The sequence below is a fragment of the Agelaius phoeniceus genome, chromosome 14 (assembly GCF_051311805.1).
Source record: "Agelaius phoeniceus isolate bAgePho1 chromosome 14, bAgePho1.hap1, whole genome shotgun sequence".
In the NCBI taxonomy this organism is placed as follows: Eukaryota; Metazoa; Chordata; class Aves; order Passeriformes; family Icteridae; genus Agelaius; species Agelaius phoeniceus.
Window position 1 is genome coordinate 20508283 of NC_135278.1, and position 23235 is coordinate 20531517.

Sequence of the window (23235 nt, forward strand, 5' to 3'; positions counted from 1 at the left end):
GTGCCAAATGCAGGACCTGCTCTGCTTGGCATGCTCCAGCACAAAGGAAAAGCCTTCCTGCTATGGATGAACCTGGCACCCCAGGCAGCAGAGTAATTACATACCAAACCCTGTTGCAACTCCCACTGATGCCTCTATTTCTGGAAAATGCTTAGCCTTGTTGCTTAATTCCCTGTCTTCCAGACAACTTAGAGTGTGAAATTATAACCACACAAGGTACTTTTAACCAGAGATCCACACTGTGCCTCGCTGTAGATGGTGAAAACCAGTGCAATTTCATTTTCTCCTCACTTTGTATCAGTGGAGAATCTGGCCTGTTAATATTATGTTAAATTATGCTTTCATCAGCTTTTAACTTTCCTGCCATGTTCAAGTTGCTCCTGCTGTTAAACACTTTGGAGATGCTGATACCACCAGGATCCTGTGAGTCACCTCTTCTGCAAGGAGTGAAAATGGGAAATCAGAGGGGGAAGAACAGGCAAGGAGAGAGTGAGGGGTGGAGAAGGACAGGGGGAGAGGTGACAACTCTGTTGGGATAAAATACCAAACAAAAAAAGAAAATTGCACTGCCAGCTACCCTAAGAAAAGTTAAGCAAGAGAGACTGAGGTCAGATTAGATACTGTTCATCTTTCTTCTGACTTCTGTTAAACTCAACATGGTCTGATTATCACTTTAGACAACAAAACCACTAAACACATTGAACCTCAGGACAATGGAGCACCTTCCACACTTGCATCTTTGTGGGTGAAAAAATTTCCTTTTAAGTCTGCCAGGGTTTTCTAATTGCACCTCCCAAACCTGTCACTTGAATGTTTAGGGAAATTATCCCTTTAAAGCAGGAGTTTGTGTTTGCAGAAAGGGATGAGTTTGCTCCCAGCAGCTCTGATATTTGCCAGGGTAAAGTTTAATGGCATTAGGTGTTGGACAAGGAACACCTTCCTGTCTTGTGCGTGTGCTGGTTATGAATGGGATGTCTCAAGAGCTGTTTGTGTCTGCTCTTCTATTTCAGAGGCTTCTCCTGGAGGCTGCCTGGTGTTCCCAGCCCTGTGCTGCTGCTGGCAGCTCCTCACCCACCCCTGGTGCAGCCCTGGGACAGCAGCTCCAGCTCCAGGGCTCCCAGAGCTGGCCCAGGCAGGAGCTGCTGTGGGCAGCGCTGGTCTGGAATGTTCCATGGGCCCAGCAGAGCCCCAGAGCAGCCAGCAGCGCTGTGGCAGGGCCAGCAGGGGCTGCAGGACGGGCAGGGAGCCCTGCCAGCCTCCCCAGGGAGCCCAGGAGCTGCTGGGGCACATCCCAGACCAGCGCTGCCCACAGGGTCCCCATGAGCAGCACCAGGGCTCAGCAGAGCTGCTCAGGCTCCCGTGGCAGCCCAGGGGGGAGGCAGGGGCTGCATGGCCCCCCAGAATTGCTGATTTACTCCTGCAGTGCCAAGGAAATGAGCTTTTGACTAAAGCTGGACAGGATGAATCCCAGCCCAATTTCCCAGTGCATCCCTGCTGGAGCAAGGCACCTCTTGAACTTGGCTTGGCTCTTGCCCTGCACAGGAGTGTGAAGAGGGCAGAACACACGGAGAGAGTGACAGCTCTGCTTTATCCTCCTGACCTTTCCTTCCTGGAAATCCTCTGCTGGGGCTGCAGGGCAGCCCTGCTGCTGAGCCATGCCCAGAAATAGGGCACTTATCTCTGCAGGGCTGCTCTCACCTCCTCTGGAGGAGCCTGGGGGCAGCACAGCTATTCCCCCTGCACAGGCAACTTTGCTTATCAGAGTCATGCTTTGCCCTAAGAAGTCCTGAAATTTCATTTCAGTTTGATTTAGATATTGTGCTTTCTCCTTTCTGGCTGGGAGAGGTTTGATGGGGGTTGTGATGGCGCCTCTTCTGCAGACCTGAGTTGTAGAGGAAAGGAAATGAGCCCCATGCACAGAAAAGGCTGCGCTCCCTCTCCTGCTCCTGGGGTCTGCAGCAGGGCAGGGCAGGGCAGGGCAGGGCAGGGCAGGGCAGGGCTGTGGGTGGCAGCTGCTCCCACAGTGCCAGTCCTGCTCTTGGGCTCAGTCCCATGCTCCCTTTGCTTCCCTGCATGGAGGGAGAGGAGAGATTGCCTCTGTGCCTTTCCTCATGTCCTGAGTGCCCTCTGGCTCTGCTGGGCACTGCCAGGGCAGCAGAGGGGCTGCACACTGCCTGTCCACTCCCTTGTGCCCACGCTGCTCCCAAAACCAGCTTGTTGGGCTGTTTCACTCTCAGTGGCTGCCACTACGTCTCAGAAATCAAACACTCTGCTCATTTGGTGGACTTGTGTCTGTGCTGGGGTTACAAATCAAATCCCTGCTCTGCGAGCACACTTCACTACACAAGGAGTAATACAGTAACTACTGTGAGAATGCTTTCCTCTGACACGTGAAATTAATTTATTTATTGGTGGAAATCAAAACAAACCACTTTGAAGTGGAAATATTATTGTGCCCTTTAGATTTTACTTTGATGAAGCCTACAATACTATTCCTGTTAACCATCTGCTTAAATCTTAATTAAATGGTGTTGCCACATGAAAAACAATCACATCATCCTCTATAACACAAGGTTTTGTAACTGTTCCAAACCAGAAATACTAAGCTTTAAAAATTATGTCTCCTCTATCACCAGGACTTGCTGGGGTTGTAAATTACTTCTAATCTTATTTGAGGAAGGACAAGTTGTAATGACTCCTCATATGTTTGTTATAAAATATTTCTGTGTGGCAAAGAGATCTGCAAATATGAATTATTTTTTCTTTGATAAGTGAGTGATTTCAAATTATTATATATTTTTTTAAGTCTTAGCAGAAGTGATAGTCCACAACCAGAGCAGTTCCTTCAGCTTTTCCCAAATGTCATTCTTCACCCCATCCAGTGGCTGATGGAGAAAGAGCCTGGAAATTTGCATCCCAAGGGACAATGACTGTTCCCAGTCCTCTTACTTCACCTGCTCAAGCAGCTTCCTCCCACAAGGACTCAGATATTTGGGCACTTCCCCAGCAGAGGTGCACAGAAAACATTTTGGATGACTGAAAATAGGCTTCCAGTCTCTGTGGCTGGAAGTAATTTGATTCTCAGCCTCTTCTTCGGAAGCTGCAGCATAGAAATTTGAAGGAAACATTAAAGACAGGACTTACTGATTTTAATGGTTTTGACTCCAGGTTTTATCTGCTTTTCTAAAAGTACCCCCAGGCAGAAAGGTTATTCCTTTATTCCATGGGAGCAGAAACAACATATCATTACCCTTCCTTCCATTTGTTTCCTGGAAATAATTTATGCCAGTGAGTCACCCCCTGTGAGCTTAATATAATCACACAATTTGCCACATAGCCTTTTCCAAACAAAACTCAACTTTGTGCAACAACAAATCTGAAATACATTCTTGTCTCTATAAAAAAGCCCCCATTTTCTGAAGCCAAGCTAAAGTTATCTCTATTTGTCCTCCTTCTCTTGCAGGGTTCTCATTGGAGGCTGAGAATTTTGAGTCAAACTTTGCTCTCAGGTACACCCACCTGGAAACATCCACCACAGCCTCGGGCTGTTTGCTGGACAAAGCAGCAGGGCTGTGAGAGGAATGGGCTCTTGGCTTTGGGGACCCCTCTGTGACAGCCCCGTGTGCCAGCCGGCCCTGGCAGCAGGGCAGAAAAGCCCCTGGGCACAGAGGTGCCCCTCCAGAGCCCCTCTGTGCCACGGGGCACTGTCCTGCTGCTGCTGCACAACCCCTGCTCTGCTGGCCAGCACCCAAACCCAGGGGCTTCTCTTCTAAACAGAACCAGTGCTGTGGCATTTCCTGAAGGATGCCGAGATAAACCTTGAAATAAATAAACCTCCACCGAGGGCACAGCTGCAGGGAGATGTCCCTGAAGCTGCATTTGTGCAGCAGTGAGGGGATCAATGAGGAGACCTCCCCCTCTCAGCTGCTCTGGGGGTGCTGTGTGCAGCCCAGAAATCTCACAGCAGCATCAGGAGGGAGTAAAGCATGGCCACATGCCCAGAATTCCTCTCCACGTGCACAGGAAACAATTCCTCCCTCTAGAAAGAGCCACAGCCAGGGATTGCCTCCAAGCCAGCCTGGAAACAAAGGCCAGGCAAAGGGGGCTGTCCCAGTGCCCGAGTGAGCTCTCCAGGATCCCACAGAACTGCTCCCCTCCCAGCTTCAGGCTGGGTCTAGCCCTGGTGTCCTTTACCTTCTGCTCTCTGAGGTGGCACACAGACGGCCTGGGAGGGCAGAGTGAGCTTTCTGCATTCAGCTGTGCATGGAGGTGGAAGTTTGCACCCAGCATGACAACGTGCGTGCTAAATTCCCCAACCACCAAGTAGCTGTTGGATGAAAACTGGAACTGCTGACAGCAGTGGCAATAGAAAGCCATCTTAGTCACTGAAATCACACAGGCAGGCTCAGATCCTCACACTGAGCAACGCAATGATGACTTGGAGCACACAATGGAAGCAACACTTTGCTTCCTGAAATGGATTCGTTTTCTTCCTGGGATTAAGTCAGTACCCAGAACGTGTCCCACTGTTGCAGGCAAAGTCCAGTTTATGACAACAAAGCGGTCACCTAGTAACACAGAATAATACTGCAACCCTGCTTTAAAGTGTTTCTGAATGGAACGGCTACAGTTCAGCCTCCAGAAAATACAATGTTTTCTTGCTACAATGCCCTGGAATCATTGAGTCCACTTCAGCCTTTATTGATATTCCAATCCCATGCACACCAGCCTGTTTGAGCTGGGCTGGCACAAATTTTGCAGTGTCGTGCCTGAGCCAGGCTGGGGAAAAACACCCACTCCCCCAGGAGCTGCTCTGAGAGCCAGGCAGCCACAGCGCTGCCTCAGCTCTCCCTGCCAGCAATACTGATTTCTCAACCTCGATGGCACATGGAATATATAAAGATAAAAGAAAAACGTACTGGTGTTCACAGAAACCCCTCTCCTCAAGGCATTGCTGAAACATTCAGACCTGAAGGACACTTTTAGGTCTAGGAAAAGCAGGGGGAAAATGCATTTGTCACCATCTCTCACAAACTAACCACTGACCTCAAAGCCGCTGCCTTCAGCGAGCAGCAGAGCCGTGCCAGGGGCTGGGCTGGCTCCTGCAGCTGGCACTGGGGGCTGTGCCCAGGGGCTGTGCCCTGGGGCTGTGCCCAGGGGCTGTGCCCCGGGGGCTGTGCCAGCCGGGCTGTGCCCTGGGGGCTGTGCCAGCCGGGCTGTGCCCCTGGGGCTGTGCCCTGGGGGCTGTGCCAGCCGGGCTGTGCCCTGGGGGCTGTGCCAGCCAGGCTGTGCCCAGGGGCTGTGCCCTGGGGCTGTGCCCAGGGGCTGTGCCAGCCGGGCTGTGCCCCTGGGGCTCGGCCAGCCGGGCTGTGCCCCGCGGGCTGTGCCAGCCGGGCTGTGCCCTGAGGGCTGTGCCCCGGGGGCTGTGCCAACCGGGCTGTGCCAGCCGGGCTGTGCCCTGGGGCTGTGCCCTGGGGGCTGTGTCCTGGGGGCTGTGCCAACCGGGCTGTGCCAGCCGGGCTGTGCCCTGGGGCTGTGCCCCGCGGGCTGTGCCAGCCGGGCTGTGCCCTGGGGCTGTGCCCCGCGGGCTGTGCCAGCCGGGCTGTGCCCGGGGGCTGTGCCCTGGGGCTGTGCCCTGGGGGCTGTGCCAGCCGGGCTGTGCCCTGGGGCTGTGCCCTGGGGGCTGTGCCCTGGGGGCTGTGCCAGCCGGGCTGTGCCCTGGGGGCTGTGCCCGAAGCCTGGGTATGGCCCGGCACGCCCTCGGGGCCGGGTCTCGGTGCCAGCCCCGCGGGTGAGCTCCAGCCCGGCTCCCCCCGTGCCGGGCACTCTAACAGCGCCTGCAGCCGCGCTCCGGGGCGGCTCTCGGGCAGCCCCGCTCGGGGACGCGCTCGTACCGCATTGCCAGGGCAGCACTGCCCGGCCCGGAGCCGCCGCCGCCCCCGGGACGCTCCCAGCGGAACCAGCAGCAGCGCCAAGGGAGCTCCAGCAGCGGCTGGGACACTGCTCCCCATGTGGAACACACCTGAAACACCCGCGGGGGCTCTCATCCTCCTCACCTGAAACACCCGCGGGGGCTCTCATCCTCCTCACCTGAAACACCCGCGGGGGCTCTCATCCTCCTCACCTGAAACACCCGCGGGGGCTCTCATCCTCCTCACCTGAAACACCCGCGGGGGCTCTCATCCTCCTCACCTGAAACACCCGCGGGGGCTCTCATCCTCCTCACCTGAAACACCTGTGCAAGCACAGCATCTCACCTCGCTGGTTTACCTGAGGAGAGAGCACTGGGCTGGGCTGGGCTGGGCTGGGCTGAGCTGAGCTGAGCTGCTCTCCCCTGTGCAGGCACACCATCTCACCTCGCTGGTTTACCTGAGGAGTGAGCCCTGGGCTGGGCTGAGCTGAGCTGAGCTGCTCTCCCCTGTGCAGGCACACCATCTCACCTCGCTGGTTTACCTGAGGGCCGTTGTAAAGCTGATCACAACCCCGGGAATGCTGCCATGCCCACAGCAGGCTTTGTTTCACACCCACACTGAAGTCCAGGTGCACTCAGCATGGGTGCAGCCCCTGGGAGGAGAAGATGGGCCTGGTCAGTGCAGTGCAGCATTTGGCCCCTCAGTCCACAACAGCACGCTCCTGAGTGGGCCATGAACCTGTGAAGGCTTTAACCCTTGGCAGCAGGAGCTGCCCCAATTAAAAATAAATCAATCTGCACACACAGCCCCCGAAAATGAACAAACTGTGCCCCTGGGCTGCATCCTGGCTAAACCTGGCACGCTTTCAGCACGCAGTCTGCCTCTTTGTCTGCAGCTGCCACGGTGTGAACTGCCCCAGGTTTGTGCCTCAAGCCTTGCTTCAATCCATGAGCGCTCGGCATTAGCACAGAGACACAGGAAAGGTAACACTATTTGAGCTTTTTCAACCAGAAAATTTCTAGCTGTCCTAATTTGGGGCTGTGGGTAGTCAGTAGGAGGGGGTGGGAACAAAAAAAAGAAAAAACCCAAACAACCCAGAGTACTACCCCATAAAACAACTCCTGTGTGATGCTTTCAGCTCAAATCCAGTCTGACATTAATACTTGTCTTTACTTCCCTAGAGAAAACAAACATGCTGAGACTCATTGTATAATACAAATTTGGAGGTTTGTTCATCAAGCTGGGTTGGACTTATAATGGGCCCAAAAACTGGCACAAGTGCTGAGCTGTAAATCTTTACCTGCAGTGACTGTCAGGCCAAGTGGGAAATGGCCCAGGGAGTCCCCTGGCACTGGGACACCCACGCTGGCCTGTGCAGCCGCTCTTTGAGGAGAACAGGAGCAGTCAGGAACAAGCACACGAGGAAAGCAGGCTCCAGGAGCTGGCATCATTTCACAGCCCCTGCACAAGAGCCTCAGAGCAGCACAGGCTGGGCTCTCTCCAGAATTACTGTCATGTCCTTGCTGCTGCAGAGGTGAGCAGTATTTCATAAGGCACTTATTCAGCGAGTGCTGGCCTCCTTTGTTCAAGGGAACGTTCTAGAAGGGAAGTCTCAGCAGCCCCCCAGAGCCCTGCCATTCCCCCTCCAGCCTCTCCACAGGCAATTTCTGTCCCCTCCTGACTGTGGGGAACATGATGGAGACACCCCAAAACCAGCCAGGCCCCAGCTGCTCAGAGCTGGCCCACGTGGGATCTCAGCACATTCATTTTCACGTGGATGCACCCAAGGCATAAATTCATCAGCTTTTTGTTACAACTTTGATTTTTCCTTTCATTTTTTTTATCAGTAAAAACTTGATTTTTTTTATCAGTAAAAACACAATTTTTAGTATTGACAAGAAATCCAGACACAAACCACAGTGAAGGCAAAGGGTCACCAGAATATGGCTTTCCTCATTCACTTGAGAGTGGTGCAAAAGCACCAGTGGTAAAGTTTTCCACATCATTCCACTGGCACAATTAGCCAGAGTTTTAATGCTTCTCATTAATGGAAAACAACAAACAGCTCATATGGAAATTGTACTCTAAGAGCTACAAAATTAAGTTAAATCCAAATAACACTCTACCAAACAACTTCAAAAATCATGTTCATCCTTGTCACTGAAATAATTACTGCACCAACCAATGGGAAACTCCTTCCCCTCAGTAACCATGGAAATATTTAAAGGTTGCCAAAGCCCTGCAATTATGGATTTCCCACTAGTTCCCCTTGTGATGTGGGAACTCAGTGTATTGCACACAGAAAATCAGGGCTTCCTGCCACACTGTGAAAATGCACTTTAATTATCACAACAGAAAGTGATAGTTGGTCAAAAGACAGAAACCAGAATTACTCAAAATCAATATAAGACTGCCACCAGCTTGCAGGGTGTGTGTTATCTGCCTTGTTAGAACCACACAGAGCCACACACTGTGTCTATTAAAGGTTGGGAAGCCAGGCAATCCAATTTTTGGTGAGTGCAAAGCTCTCATGCTATGAATATGGATGAGGCTGTGGCAGCAGGGCTCTGTGCAGCCCATCAACCCTTGCTGGAGCAAGTTCAGTGCAGGAGACTCCCCCAAACCCCTCTGGCCCTGCCCAGCAGCTGGAGCTGCTCCCCTGGCACCCAGGGCTCTGCCCTGGGAATGGGCTGGGCTGTGGGGAGCAGGTCCAGGTGAAAGAGGTGACCCCTGTGGCCAGCGCAGAGCTCCTCTGTCCCTGGCTGCCCTGGGCTCCATCCTGGGCTCCATCCTGGGCTCCTGCTCCCCATCTCTCACCCTCTCTGGTGCTCCCCTTCCCCTCTGCCACAGACTGGCCCCAGGGACCTTCTACTCCATTAACCCTCTCCCCCTCTCTCCTCCATGGCCCTGGTGCCAGGGGTCCCTGGTGCCATCCCCCTGGGCCCCACAGGTGCCCCTGTCTGCTCTAGGTTCAGTCACCCACCCCCAGAGCAGTGGCTGCCAGCAGGCACAGGGGGAGTCCCACAGGATCGCGTTATCCCATCTGGGGAGAGCCTCCAGGGAAAGCGCTGCCCTCCCTTCCAAGCTGCTCCGCTTGCCCAGCACGGAGAGCCCAGCCTCACAAAGGGAACCCTCCCCTCCCCTCCCTCCCCACTGCTGCGCGAGCAGACTCTGTAAATTCCCTGTAAATTCCCTGTAAATTCCCTGTAAATTCCCTGTAAACTCTCACAAGGAGCTGATTAACCAGGACTGACACAGCACCTGACAAACGAGGGTGCTGCAGGAGCCTGCTGCCATCAGAGGAGCACAGACAGAGGAGCTGCCCCAGCTCAGCTCTGGCACCCCTGACCTGGCTCCTCCGTGGGGCACACGTGATTTCTCAGCACTGAAATCTCCATCAGGCTCGGTGGTACCTTCAGAAAGCAATGCCAATCTATGTATTATTTATCTTTGACACTTCAGATCGCTGGAGTTAAAAGCACTTCCCTCCATTTCCTTTTTTTCTTGTGCTCCTATCATTATCTTTGGATCACTTTGAGTCTAATGGACTCTGCATGTGCCAAGTGGAAAAAAATCTCAAGCATGCTTGAGATAAAAGTTGCCTCTCTGTCTTTATAGGAAGCCATTGTTCCACAAAGCCTTTAAGTGCTGGACTTTCCAGCTCTAGGAATATCTCTGGAGGCAACACTGCTGCATGTCAGTGAGTACACACAAGCAGCATCAATCCTTAGCTGACAGCCCAATCTCTTTCTCAGCCTTCCTCCCCACAAAAGCTCCTCAAACATGACAGTGTTGAGCTACACAACAAAGGGAGAGAGCAGCTCCCACAGAGGCATCTCCTGCTCTTCCTGCACAGCTCCCAGTGCCTGAGCCTTGTCTCTGCCAGTGTGAATCAGACTGGAGGGACCCTGCACAGCCAGAGCCCTTGGGTCCTCTTCTGGCCTATTCCCCTCCTCAGAACCACCGTCAGTGTGCTTCAGACTGCCACAGAAATCACACAGCAAACCCTTGCTCTCCAAGGAGCTCATTCACTGTCTGGCTGATGTTCTCAAACTACAGAGGTGTATAACAAAGTCATTCTTGAGGGAATCTGCTCGTGAAATGACCTTGCTGCTCTTTTTACTTTTTGTTGAGTCACTCAGGAGACCACCCTGGCCCCCACCCAGATCCTGCCCACACAGAAAAGCCCCCCAAAGCTCAGCAGTTCCCATCTGCTTCCCTGGCTCACTGGCTCTAGGCACATGAGACCAAAAAGGGTGAGATGGTCGGCAGCTCTTCTTGTCCCTGCCCTCACCATGAGGCTCCTCGTGGGGACAAACCTCTCAGTGACAGGGGAGCCCTGTGATCTGATAGGGCAGCACATTCCCCAGAGCTCCCTAAGGGCTGGAATGATTCCAGAACCCAAATTCCTGTCCATTCTACCTGGACACCACCCAACACAGACCACCAGAGTCTGGAAACTTGGTGGATGCTGACTTACTTCACCTACTGCCTGCTCCAATCTCTCTGGACATCAACAGACTGACAAGATGCTTGCTAGCAGTGTTATTCCATAAAATGTCTTGGAAACATGAAAATCCTGGGTTCCTGCTGAGGTGAGGTGGTCTCTGAATGTGCAGGGTCCTGCACACAGCAGCTCAGCCCTCAGCCTGCAGCTCTCACACAGTTGTTTGTGCTCACACTCCAGGAAATGAAAAGACTTTCGTGCTTGGCAGGAAACAGTGATTAGAGAGCTGAAAGCATCAGGGCTTGTAAATGTGGAATTAAACTTTATTGAATTTGAGATTATTTTGCAGTAGGAAATCGCAGAGGTCTTTCATTTAATGTGCTGATTACAGGTGACTCACCTTTCCAGACAAATCAGGGTTTAATCAAATTATGACAGCCTAAAGCAACAGCACTGCTGAGCTGAGGCTGTGGAAGAGGCTGAGAAGGACAGGCCCCATGAATGCAGCAGCCCTGGGTTCCAGTCTGGCACCAGCCCTGCATGCACCCAGTGAGCCCAGGCTGCTGCCAGACTGGGAACCCTCACAGGTAGGGCTGAGCTCCTCAGCATCAGTGTGCCCCCAAAACAGAGACCTCAGCATCAGTGTGCCCCCCAAACACACACACAGACCTCAGCATCAGTGTGCCCCCCAAACACACACACACAGACCTGAGCATCACTGTGCCCCCCAAACACAGACCTCAGCATCACTGTGCCCCCCAAAGAAAGACCTGAGCACCAGTGTGCCCCCCAAACAGAGACCTCAGCGTCAGTGTGCCCCCCAAACACACACACAGACCTGAGCACCAGTGTGCCCCCAGACACACACAGACCCCAGCACCAGTGTGCCCCCAGGCACACACACAGACCCCAGCACCAGTGTGCCCCCAGACACACACACAGAGACCTGAGCACCAGTGTGCCCCCCAAACACACACAGACCTCAGTATCAGTGTGCCCCCAGGCACACACACAGAAACCTCAGTTTCAGTGTGCCCCCCAAACAGAGACCCCAGCACCAGTGTGCCCCCAGACACACACACACAGACCCCAGCACCAGTGTGCCCCCAAACACACACACAGACCCCCCCAGCACCAGCGTGCCCCCAGCCACACCCAGGCCTGCCCTGGGAGGCAGCAGGGCAGGTGCTGCTCTCCTTCAGCCCTCCTGGGCAGCTGTGAGGCTGCAGGAGCCCTTGCCAGGCTGCACCTGGGTGGGGCAGCTCTCCTGCCCCGGGTGCAGAGGTGGGAGCTGAGCTCTGGGGGCTGCAGCTCTGCTGGGGTTGGCTCTGATCTTCACTCACACACTTTTACACACATTCCTAAGTCACATCTCCAGTCCTGATTGGCTAAAAATACTCCTCTCCCACCAGAGTCACACAGTACAACTCAGGATGGTGATTTTTCTCTCAGTAAAAGAGGGAAATAGTTTTTCATCTTATACAAAAGAGAGAGAAAAGGGATTTTCCTCAAAAGCATTGAAGAGACCAAGCCTTATAAAATTGATTCCAGAAGTAAACAAGTGAAGTCTCAGAAACCAGTTCCCTGAAGACAAGGTAATGGGACTGCATAAAACTCATTCAAAGTGAATCAAAAATTAAAATAACATATTTCCTTTAGTCTTTTACAAGAACACAGCCAAGTTCCACCAACTGCTGTGCCAGTAAGTTCTTTGAGAGGGCACACTGGTTACCAAGAATACTTATTTTCCCCCTTTCATCAAAGGGGATTCCAACATTTAGGGGACAGCTGCAGAAGTGCAGGTTTGGAGATAATGGCTGTAATTTTGCTCTGCCGTCGCAGGCAGCCCTGGGAGTTGAAGGGTCCCCCAGCATCTGCTAGGATCCCCCCTTTGCAGCCTTCAGTGGGCCAGAGGAGCTCAGCTTTGGAAGTCCAGGGGAAAGGGAGGAAACAGCAATGGAAACAACCTCAAGGGATTTAGTGCTCCACAAACAAGTGTGAGAACACAACTGGCTCTGCATGAGCCTGGGCCCAGTAAGATAAGAGCAGATTGCTCCATGGGACTGAGCCCACTGGACCCAGCACAGCTAGAGCAGGAGCAGCCATGAGATAAAGGGAGGGCGAGGAAACAGCAGCAGCCATGAGCAGCAAAGGGTGAGGAAACAGCAGCAGCCATGAGCTAAAGGGAGGGTGAGGAAACAGCAGCAGCCATGAGCAGCAATGGGAGGGTGAGGAAACAGCAGCAGCCATGAGCAGCAATGGGAGGGTGAGGAAACAGCAGCAGCCATGAGCAGCAAAGGGTGAGGAGACATCAGCAGCCATGAGCAGCAATGGGAGGATGAGGAGACATCAGCAGCCATGAGATAAAGGGAGGATGAGGGAACATCAGCAGCCATGAGCAGCAATGGGAGGGTGAGGAAACAGCAGCAGCCATGAGCTAAAGGGAGGGTGAGGAAACAGCAGCAGCCATGAGCTAAAGGGAGGATGAGGAGACATCAGCAGCCATGAGATAAAGGGAGGATGAGGGAATCTCTTCCTTGCAGAGGGAGCTGCTGGGGCCAGTCACAGGCACACACAGAGCTGAATTCTGGGCTTGATTTGGGTGGGCAGGCTTTGATACAGAGCCCTCGTTTGTGGCCATACACCACAGAGGGGCTCTGCTCCTATTTATACAATGATTTCATGGTGCCAAGGGTAGTAACAAAAAGATGAAGTGACAAAAGTCTAATCAGGGTATACATAACAAGGATTGGGGCTTGTATGGCAGGCAAGATAGAAGCTCTCTTGTTCTCAATTTTACAAAGTTTTACTTCATGAAAATCAGGCTCCAGACAACTCAAAGTCTGAGAATTTATGAACTTAATCTTTTTCTATTTAGTACTTATTAGTCAGAGTTGTAAATTGGTGGTGATTTTATACACTTTTTTTATGATGTGTAAATCCGTTTCTTGACTTGAAATAACCTTAGAATGTTTTTGTGTTTTAGAATGATTGCTGAAGTTGTGGTGTTGGGGTTTACTGGCAGTTTTATATGCCTGTAGCAATATACAGTTTAAAAACCAAGCTGTAAAGAAATTTATAAAAAAGCCCTCCTAGAATGTAAGGTAATTGGAAAGCAATGTTCTCCCTACCAGGAAATAATTTTACAAATGGAACCCATATTTCTGTAAATAAACATCTGCCTTCTCATTAGCTTCACATCAACCTATACTGAAATATACATCAGAGGAGTCTGTCAAAGCAGCCACAAAGGAAAAGCAAGAGCAGAGTTTAAAAACAAAGCCTTCAAAAATCGTTATGCTTTTCAAGTCCAAGCAGTAAATAGGACAGGAGAATGACAGGAGAATTGGCAACAGAATCTCACAACTTAAAAAAAAAAAAAAAATTTTAAACATAAATCCTTCGTTTGGCCAACTGTCCACAAGTGGTTTGCAGGGAAAAGAGACAGACATGAGATTCTGACACACTGTAAAATGCCATCCCTAAAAATGCAATCAAGAGTCCCACACCAGCTGTCAGCCAGCAAACGAGCCCAGCAGACATGGCTGGGGACCACAGAGCAGCTCAGGCTCCAAGTGTTTGCTTTTCTGCTTCTTAAGAGCAAAGGATGAATCTGGCTTCTAAAAGAGCACAGGATCAATACCAATGAGAACATAATTAGAAGATATTAAAGAAAAAAAGAAAAAACAGTGTACTTAGAGAACAAGGTGTCCTTGCTGACAGGCTCTGTGTTGCGTTGCTGAGTCACTGCTGGGCCTGCTTGGGGACACTTTTGAGAGCTGGGTCTGCCCTGAGGAGGCTCTGGGAAGCCCCAGGGCACGGAGAGGGGCTGGTCTAGACCAGGCTGGAACTGCAGGAACACTCTTCTCTCTTCTCTCCTTTCTCACAGAGCTGCTGCCCGTGCCCGTGCCAGCCACAGCTCTGCCAGGCAATGCCTGTCTCTGCTGGAGTCACCTCCTACCCAAAGCCCCTCTCCCTGTCCCCAGAGCTGGATGCTGGCTGGGCATCCCTGGGGCATGACTGGGCACGCTGGAATTCACACCAGGGGGAACTGCTGCCCCTAAAGAATCAGATGGGAGCACATGGGGAGGCTCTGCTCTGCTTTCCAGGAAAAATGGCATTTGGTTGAATCCAGGGGAGAGGACCTCATGGGTTTGCAACTCACTTCTGCTCTGTTTCCTGTTTATACCTTATAAAACCAGCTTTTTCCTCAAAACAACTGTGCAATAAACACCAGTTCTCCTCCCTATATTTCCCCCCGTACTTGGAAGAAAAAGCAGAAAGGCTTTAGCAATAGAAAGAGCTCCCTCCCCTTTTAGCAGCCAAGGTGTTAAATGAGGTCGTTTCACGCCTCTTTACCCTTCGGGCAATCCTTCAGCAGCTGCTCTGCCAGTCCCTGGCTGCACACACTGATCCCCTCCATGAGTCCCACCACACAGCTTTGAGCTCCTGAGCTGAAGCAGTTTTCCAATACCACACATTTTTGCCTTGTTTTAATACCGTATTTACTTTCTTTGATTGCCACTGCTCGTATTATTTAAATTATCATTTTTCATGAGCTCTGTGCTGGCTCACAAAGGCTGAAGCTCCACTTGGGATGCACCGTTTGAGAGGAAGAGCAAACTTCAGCCCCACAGAGTGCCAGGAGGGGATGAATCATTGCACATACCAAAAATCAAAAACACAGCTCACATAAGACTCACAAGTGATGCATAAATGATGGAGTTCAAATCCAAAATTGACTGAGTAATTTGCGTTGATGCAGTGCAGTGAGACCAATCTGTTGCAGAAAGAAAGCAGCAGAGCTCACAGAGTGCTGGGGTGGTCTGACCCAGGAGGGAAAGGCGCTGGCCACCCAAAGACCATCGTTAATGCCCATCCCCTGGACCACCCCAGGGGCTGAATTTATTACTGTCAGCAGAGGACAGCTTAGGAAATAAGCAGCTGCTGGGAGACACCGGGGAGCAGCATGACCGATCACCTGGGGAATTCAGCCAGACACAGGATCAAGGCCAGCTGTGCTGCTTAATCCTCTCTGCTGAATATTTTAAACATTTAAGCTGACTGGAGAGTAAAAGCAGCAAGCAATGAGCAGCAAGCGAACCAATGAGCTTTCCTTCCTTAGGCCTAAACAAGGAATGATATTTTTCTCACCCAGAAGATTAAGAAGAGGATGCTGGGGAGTGCTGGTGGCAGCTGGAACCTGTGAGGTTGGCTCAGAATGAAGCTGGCCCCAGGTCTGTGCTTTGGCCTTCAGAGAACAGCACAGATCCTCCAGATGAAGCTGATGCTTTCCCACCAGGTGGTTTTATCAGTCCAGGCAGAGTTGAGCTCAGTTTTACAGAGCTACAACAACAGGGGAACTTGCAACCTGTCCAGGGTGAAATGTCACAGCACACCTGGGAGCATCCCTGTAGATGTGCTTCTTACTGGAAGCTGTTCCTGGCAAGGGGGAGATGGAAAAAGTAAAAAGTGAAACCTCTGGGGCTGCTCATGGCCACCAATACATTTCTGTGGAGGCAGAAAGTGTTTGCTTTACACTCACTCACAGTTTTACAGAGTGCATGTCAGAGCAGCTGAACTGGAGGGATACTGCAGCAGCATCTGGGCCAGAAAGAAGAATTCTGTGTAAAAAGTTCTAAATATTAGACAGGACTTGTGGAAGTCTAAAATCTCAACCACTTCCCCAAAGAAAGACCAGACCTTCCTGTAAAATAACCCTGATCACACAGAGCTGAACTAGAAGAAGAGCAATACAGAATGCAGGAGCACTTTTATTATTATAGTTACTATTAGCAGCCAGCTGCTCTGTAGCTGCCATCCCACACCCTCCAGAGGGCAGGAGGGCAGGGGTTGATGTCCCAGGGAGGCAGAGCTGCACTCTGTGCCCTGTCAGGGTGGCTGCAGCTGCAGGAAATCCCCCTCAGGCACTGACAGACACCAGGGGAGCTGGGCTGCAAGGGAAAGGCGTGGAAGGATTTTGATACATGGACATTGGGAAATATTACTGATATTACTGATATTAGGAGTGCCATTTGTTGTCAGTATAAAGCACACAGCTCCTTTGCATAACTACATGAATTACTCCATTATTCATATTTTAGCTAGATAAATATTTTAATCCCTGTTTACTGCCAGTAGCTTTAACTAACTGCTTCCTGTAATCCTGTTATAAATCTCACTCATAATACATTATATCTGATGTAGATTCTGTGCTTTCCACTGGTACCATCCAGACTCCAGCTGCCTGCCTTGCTCTGCAGGCCAGGTCAGTCCTTGAGGTGGGATCGTAGCCTGAGACTGCACAAGGACTTCAGGCAGAAATGTTGCTAAGAACAGGCAATGAGCAGCCTCAGAGGCGCCTCTGGCCACACAGCAACAAAACACACAGACCTCTCTGGAAGGTGCTTTTGTACCAAAATGTATAAATGAGTCTCAGAGTTTGCAGGGCCCTAAAGAACTTTCTGCAGAATTTTTAAGCAGAATTTGAATTACTTCAAAAGAAACTAATATACAAATGTGGTATTGCACCCTCATCCCCCAGTCAGGTGCCTCACAGGCCACAGGTGCTGCTGTGGGGAAGGGTCCCCATGGCACAGGTACCCCTGGATCAGACTGGTACAACTCACACTGGATTAACAAACCATTGGCAATGGCTGCCAAGAGCAGGAGAGCAATCATAACATAACTGCCTCTAAAGATGAAATATTTCAGTTACATAAGAAAAAAGAAAACACAAGAATTTTCTGTCACACTTTGATGCTTCACTTACCGCCGTGATGAATCAAAATAATTGCCTGGTCCAGCATTTAGCATGACACTAAATACAGTGCTGGATCTATTGATCCTTTACATGAGAGCTCTTTGAACCTCAAGTGAGAGCCTTCTTGCATCTCCTCACTTCCTGCATTTTAAATTGTAGGAGGAAAACACATTTAAATGTCATATTCTGCCAGGAGGGCTGCTCCTTCATGCAATTTTTTTATTCATTTTTGCCACAGCATAGTGTTAGTGCTCAGGCTGGGTTTCTCTCTTCATTTCAGTTACTGGTGGTGGTCTGGAGAATTTTTTAGCACATGAGAAAATTTTCCATGAGGCTGGATGGAAAGCCTACTGAATTATTTAATGCCCCCAGCTACAGAAAGCCTTTAGAGGGTTGGTGACCTCTGGCTGCTGGCAGCCCAGCACTGAATCCTCTCCACTCAGGGTTGTTCCTGTGGAAATTTGCTCCTGCAGGGTCTCTGTGTGCAGTTTCAGTCAGGCCCTGCCCAGAGGTGCCCACAGAGGGCCCTGTCCCAGCCCAGCATCCCCAGCCCGGGCACATTTTGGGTTCTCATCCCAGGCTCCAGTGAGTGCTGGGCTGGGAGGGCTCTGGCTCCTCCTGGGCCATCAAGGCCTCCTGCTATAGTAAATGTCTGAGCAGGGATGGACGGCTCTGAGTGGGGTTTTTTGATGTGCTAGGACCTCATCAAAAACAAGAGATGAAAGTAAAATGATCTCTGAAAGCTTTGATTTCCCAAGCGTAATTTTCACAGCAATCACAGAGGGGGAAAACTGCTTTATTTGAAAATCTGATTTTGAGATAACCAAAATAATTGTCAAACAAACACAGTGAGAAATCAGCAAACTTATGCAAACAGTATTTCAAAATTCACTGGCCAGAACCAGAGAAATGTGCCTCTAACAACACTGCAAGAGGAGGGGATTGATTGCATTAGCAGGGAATGATGTGCAGCTGTACTGGTTTCACTCTAAATATCTTATAAAGGACTTAAAATCCAGTCAGACAATGTTCATGCTTTAATTTTTATCCAGCTCTGACTTTCAAATAGCTTTTCCCTCAGAAAGAAAATGAAAAGATTTCAGAAACATGGTTTGATCCACAGAAATAATAAGACAAAACTCCTGCTGGAGTTAAACCCCCAATGTATTAAAACCACGGGGAAATTTCCCTTGAAGGATTTGATATCAAATCAAGGGTGACCTCCTGTGAGCCCCCAGACTGGGGGGCTGGCTTGCTCTGAACACTTGGCTCCAGCAGGGTCAGAAGGGAAGAGGAGCCCTGCTGAGCCTGAGGGAGAGCAATTCTTGGGAATCACTTCAGGAGCCAGAGGCACATCAGCTGCTGTCACATGCTGGTCCTGACACTACATTTGCCCAAAAATATATTTTTTTTCTCTTCTTATACATCCCCTGCCAGCTCTGGTGCTGCTCTTCCTCCTCATTTCCCACCTTCCCTCACCTGGAATCAGCCACCTGGGCAGCACCACAGGGCAGGGAGAGTCACCAACAGGGACAGGGAGAGGACAGGGTGGCAGCTGTGCCCCCTGAGCAGCACCACAGGGCAGGGAGGGTCACCAACAGGGACAGGGAAAGGACAGGGTGGCACCTGTGCCCCCTGAGCAGCACCACAGGGCAGGGAGAGTCACCAACAGGGACAGGGACAGGACAGGATGGCACCTGTGCCCCCTGAGCAGCACCACAGGGCAGGGAGGGTCACCAACAGGGACAGGACAGGGTGGCACCTGTGCCCACCTGAGCAGCACCACAGGGCAGGGAGAGTCACCAACAGGGACAGGACAGGGACAGGACGGCACCTGTGCCCCCTGAGCAGCACCACAGGGCAGGGAGAGTCACCAACAGGGACAGGGAGAGGACAGGGTGGCAGCTGTGCCCCCTGAGCAGCACCACAGGGCAGGGAGGGTCACCAACAGGGACAGGGACAGGACAGGGTGGCACCTGTGCCCACCTGAGCAGCACCACAGGGCAGGGAGGGTCACCAACAGGGACAGGGACAGGACAGGGTGGCACAGGTGCCCCCTGAGCCCCTGCCACAGACAGGAGTCACCCGGCCCCTGCCAACACAGCAGCTTCAGGAAAGCAGGGGCAGCACTGCCTGCCACAGACCATGAGGGCAGGACAAGGACACAAACCTTTGGATGTTTGAAGGCCAGGCACACGGGACAGGGTGCCAGATGCTGCAGCTGAACAGGAAATCGTTAAATGTGAGGGATTCTCGGCAATATCCACCCTGCCCCTCGCTCCTCTCCGATTACAGCAGCAGAACATCAATTTCTGGGCACGGCTCCACGGGATGAGAAAGCTGTGACAGCCTGTGCATCATGCAGGAAGAACAGGGGGTTCAAACACCGCGTGCTGATCACATCCACCCGCTGCACTCCCCCTCCCCAGGCAGGGCCAGCAGGATCTTGAGCTCTGGGGTCCCTTCTGGAACCTTCCAGCACACACTCACCTTCAGCCCCTCAGGTGTAGGAGCCTGGGTCCCTCTGGCAGCAGATCCCAATCCCCTTAACAAGCAGGTGAGCCCAGCAGCCTCCCTTAACCCACCTGGGAGCTGTGAGCACCTGGGCACCTCCCAGTGCTGCACAGACCAGGGCAAGGAGCACCACAGGGACAGAACGTTCTTGCCTTAACAGCAACCAGGCTGCCCAGTTTCCAAGCACCCCAGTGCTCCCAGGGTTCAATAAATAACCCCTGCAAAAAACAATAATGGAAGTTCTTTCTTTCCAATGACACAACAGAAAGTGAGAAGACTTTCCAATAAAGTAACAGAACCCTTAGGTTAACAGAGATTAACAGCAAAGAGGTTTATTAAGCGTGAATCATTTCCTCCTTATTGTCCTCAAACACATTAGAGTGCGCTTTTCTTTTTTCTAAGCCAAATGTGTAACTGGCATTATTGGTTTCCTCCTCCTCTCTCCCTCTCATTTGGTTTTTAATTAGAGCACGGGGTGGGGGGGGATGCATATTTGAGATGAAGCAGCACTGGGGAGGGAGAGCAGAAATTCTGAGTGTTTCAGTGGCTGCTGCCCAAGCTCAGCTGGGTTCCTGGGAGGGCTCAGCCCCCGTGCTCAGAGCAGCTCCGAGGCACAGCCAGGACCCTGCCCCGGGGCTCTGTGCCCTCTGTGCCCCAGCCTGCCCTGGCCACGGGACTCTCGTGGCTCTGTCCTGGCCCTGAGCCCTTCCCAAAGCTCTGTCTCACCTGGCCACAGCAGCTCTGGCAGCTCACCATCAGCAAAGGCTGCTGCAGGCTGAGGGTGCCCTGCCTGGCACTGCCAGGGACCTTGGTGAGCTGCAGGAGCCATCCCCAGCCCCACAGCCTGGCACTGCTGGGGATGGATCTGTTTGCTCACCTCTCTCCTGAACCTCTGCTCCTTCCAGGGCTGCACCAGCCCAGCCAAGCTGTCATCCCTTACCCAGCCTGGGACATGCACACACCCAGCCTGAGCTGCACTCTCTGCACCATATCACAAAATTACAGGCACAGCCCTTGGGCCAGGGGCTTTCTCTGCCCCCTTCTCCTTCCACTTTGACTCCGGGAAAAATTTAAGATTAGAATTGATAAAGCTGCAATGACCTTTGCAAACCTGTTCAATTTCCATCGCTCAACAAATGCTTCAGGAGGGATTTTGTCTCAGCACTGAGAATTCCTTCTACCCGTGCCCTTCTGGTATTCTGTAGGTGATGGAAGAATAAAAAAAACACCAGAAAGCTCTCACCACCCCATCCTTGAGCCATGGACCCTCTGCTAGAACTCAGTCCCTAATCCCACATATTCAGCTTCCAGTCCACCCCAGTGGAGAATACATTTAAATATTCCTCTACTTCACTGCTCTTATTCCAGCATGGCCCACTCATTACAGCACCACTACAAAATGGAGAAACAGGCACTCAAGGCCCTGCCCTGCAGATTTCCTGTGAGTCTGACGTTTCCTCTCAGACAATCCCAGAGCCTCAGGTACAGGGGCAGAGCAGAGACTGGCCCGAATTTCAAAGAATGGTTGTTCTTTGGTTCATCAGCACTTGTTTTACCCAATGTGAGCTGGAGAGGGTGGGGGAGAAGGGGCTGCCAGTGCATCTGCTGGCTGCATCCCATTGGGAAAAGCTGCATATGGCACATTCTGATTTGAATAACTTAATCACAAAACAGATTTGATTTCTAGACTGTTCAAGACTACTGGTTTTCTCTTAAGGCTCCTGAGTCTCCTTTGGAGAAACAGGGACTCACAGCCAGAAGCCTGAATCCCCAGAGCATGTAACTGAGCACTGGGAAGGGGCTGCTCCAAGGCAGAACTGCAGGTGGGCTCACAGTGTCCTCCGGAGCATCACAGGCTGGTGCCAGCCCACTCACCCCATCCCCAGTGCCCCCAGACCACCTGGATGGGAAAACACATTGGGAAAACTGCTCTGAGCTCATCTCACCCACAGCTGCCTCTGCACACACAGCCTCCTCCTCCTCCTCCATGGGCTCCTCCTTGAGCAGTTTGCTCTTTCATTCTTTTGGCTGCAACTGTGCCCCACTGTCCCTGGGCAGTGCCTGCCCCTCTCCCAGCCCAGAGGGGCCAGACTGCCCATCTGCAGCCCGGGACGGGCACGGGGCTGGGAGCGCAGCCCGGGCTGGCCATGGGGCTGAGCATCCCCTGCCAGCATGGCCAGCCCAGCCCAGCCCCGCTGGCCGCACAAGGCTGAGGGAGGCTCAGGGATGCTGGCCCCAGGCACCGGGAGCAGCAGCCGGGCTGCGGCGGGTGGCCCTGCCCGTGGCCCTGCCGATGGCCCTGCCGATGGTCCTGCCCGTGGCCCTGCCCGTGGCCCTGCCCGTGGCCCTGCCCTGCCCATGGCCCTGCCCATGGCCCTGCCCTGCCGGTGGCCCTGCCCGTGGCCCTGCCCTGCCCGTGGCCCTGCCCTGCCCGTGGCCCTGCCCGTGGCCCTGCCCTGCCCGTGGCCCTGCCCGTGGCCCTGCCCGTGGCCCTGCCGATGGCCCTGCCCTGCCCGTGGCCCTGCCCGTGGCCCTGCCGCCTCCCCCGAGCACAGACAGTGATCTCATGCTCCAGACACCGTGACTCAGGCTCTGAGGAGCCCGGCCCCACGCTGTCAGTGCTGCAGTGAAGCATCTCACCGGCACTGCAATGCATGCTGCATGGGTGTCCTGCCCAGCACAGGGCAGTGCAGGAGCCCAGCTCTGCAGAACCTGCAGCGATTGCACAGGGCGGTTTGGAGCTCAGTGCTGACTGTCTGTGTGGAATTCTATGGATTTCTGTAAAACAGACCCAGAGTGCTGTTCCAAGGAAACAGGACAGCTATGGCATCACAGGCTGACTGTGCCATGTACCACTGAAGGTAAGGGATAAAGCTCCTGCTAAACCTGATCTACAGCTCCAATTCTTGTTTAACCACCCTGCCAAAAGGCAGAAGCACTAAGGACTGACCTCTTCTACTGACTCTTCCTCTGACCACCATCCCCTCCAGCGAGGTCAGCCCTCTCCAGGAGTGGGTGACAGAGGCAAACTCTGGTTTACTGGAGCAGAGCCTCCTTCATGCACAGCCCGAGCTGATCTGAGCACTACAAACCCAGCCACGAGGCCCCCCAGCTCCTGTGGCTGTGGGAGTTAACACTGCAACTACTGTTACAGAAATGTTCAAAACTAGCAGATAATTTTAGCACCAGCATTAAAAAAAAAACCCAACAGCCTATCTTTTCTCTCTTAGAGTTCACACAATGAGAAAATATCCTGGTTGCATGTATTAATACCCAGGACAAGTCCAAATGCAATCTGGTCTAAACTTCTATTTGAATTACCTTTGGCCACCCTGAGCTGGTTCAGAAATTGGTTGGGGGATTCTTAATAGGGAGGAAAAAAAGACACTGATTTCATTAAAAGCTACAGTTTGCTTTCTATTTAAACTTTCTATGCCTTCATTTAAAAAAAAAAAACATTCCTAAAAATTACTTTTCCCTAAATAAAGTGTTGGGGTTTTTTGCTTGGTATCAATCACTGTCTTGTTATATCACTAGGGTCAAAATCTAGTGTTTCATTTTTGGTTTGAGACAGTGGTCTGCTGTCATTTCTAAAGAGA

General features: G+C 52.1%; 1 long non-coding RNA gene across 1 annotated transcript in view; it reads right to left on the minus strand.

The window, feature by feature from the left end:
• The window catches only part of LOC143695238 (uncharacterized), a 38429-nt gene extending 18641 nt beyond the window's left edge, over positions 1–19788 (minus strand). The window contains exons 1-2 of the long non-coding RNA XR_013184321.1: positions 19613–19788; positions 19293–19472 (exon numbers count right to left, since the gene is read on the minus strand). This is a non-coding gene — a long non-coding RNA (uncharacterized LOC143695238). The remainder of the gene's footprint in view (positions 1–19292; positions 19473–19612) is intronic.
• Positions 19789–23235: the final 3447 nt, after the last annotated feature.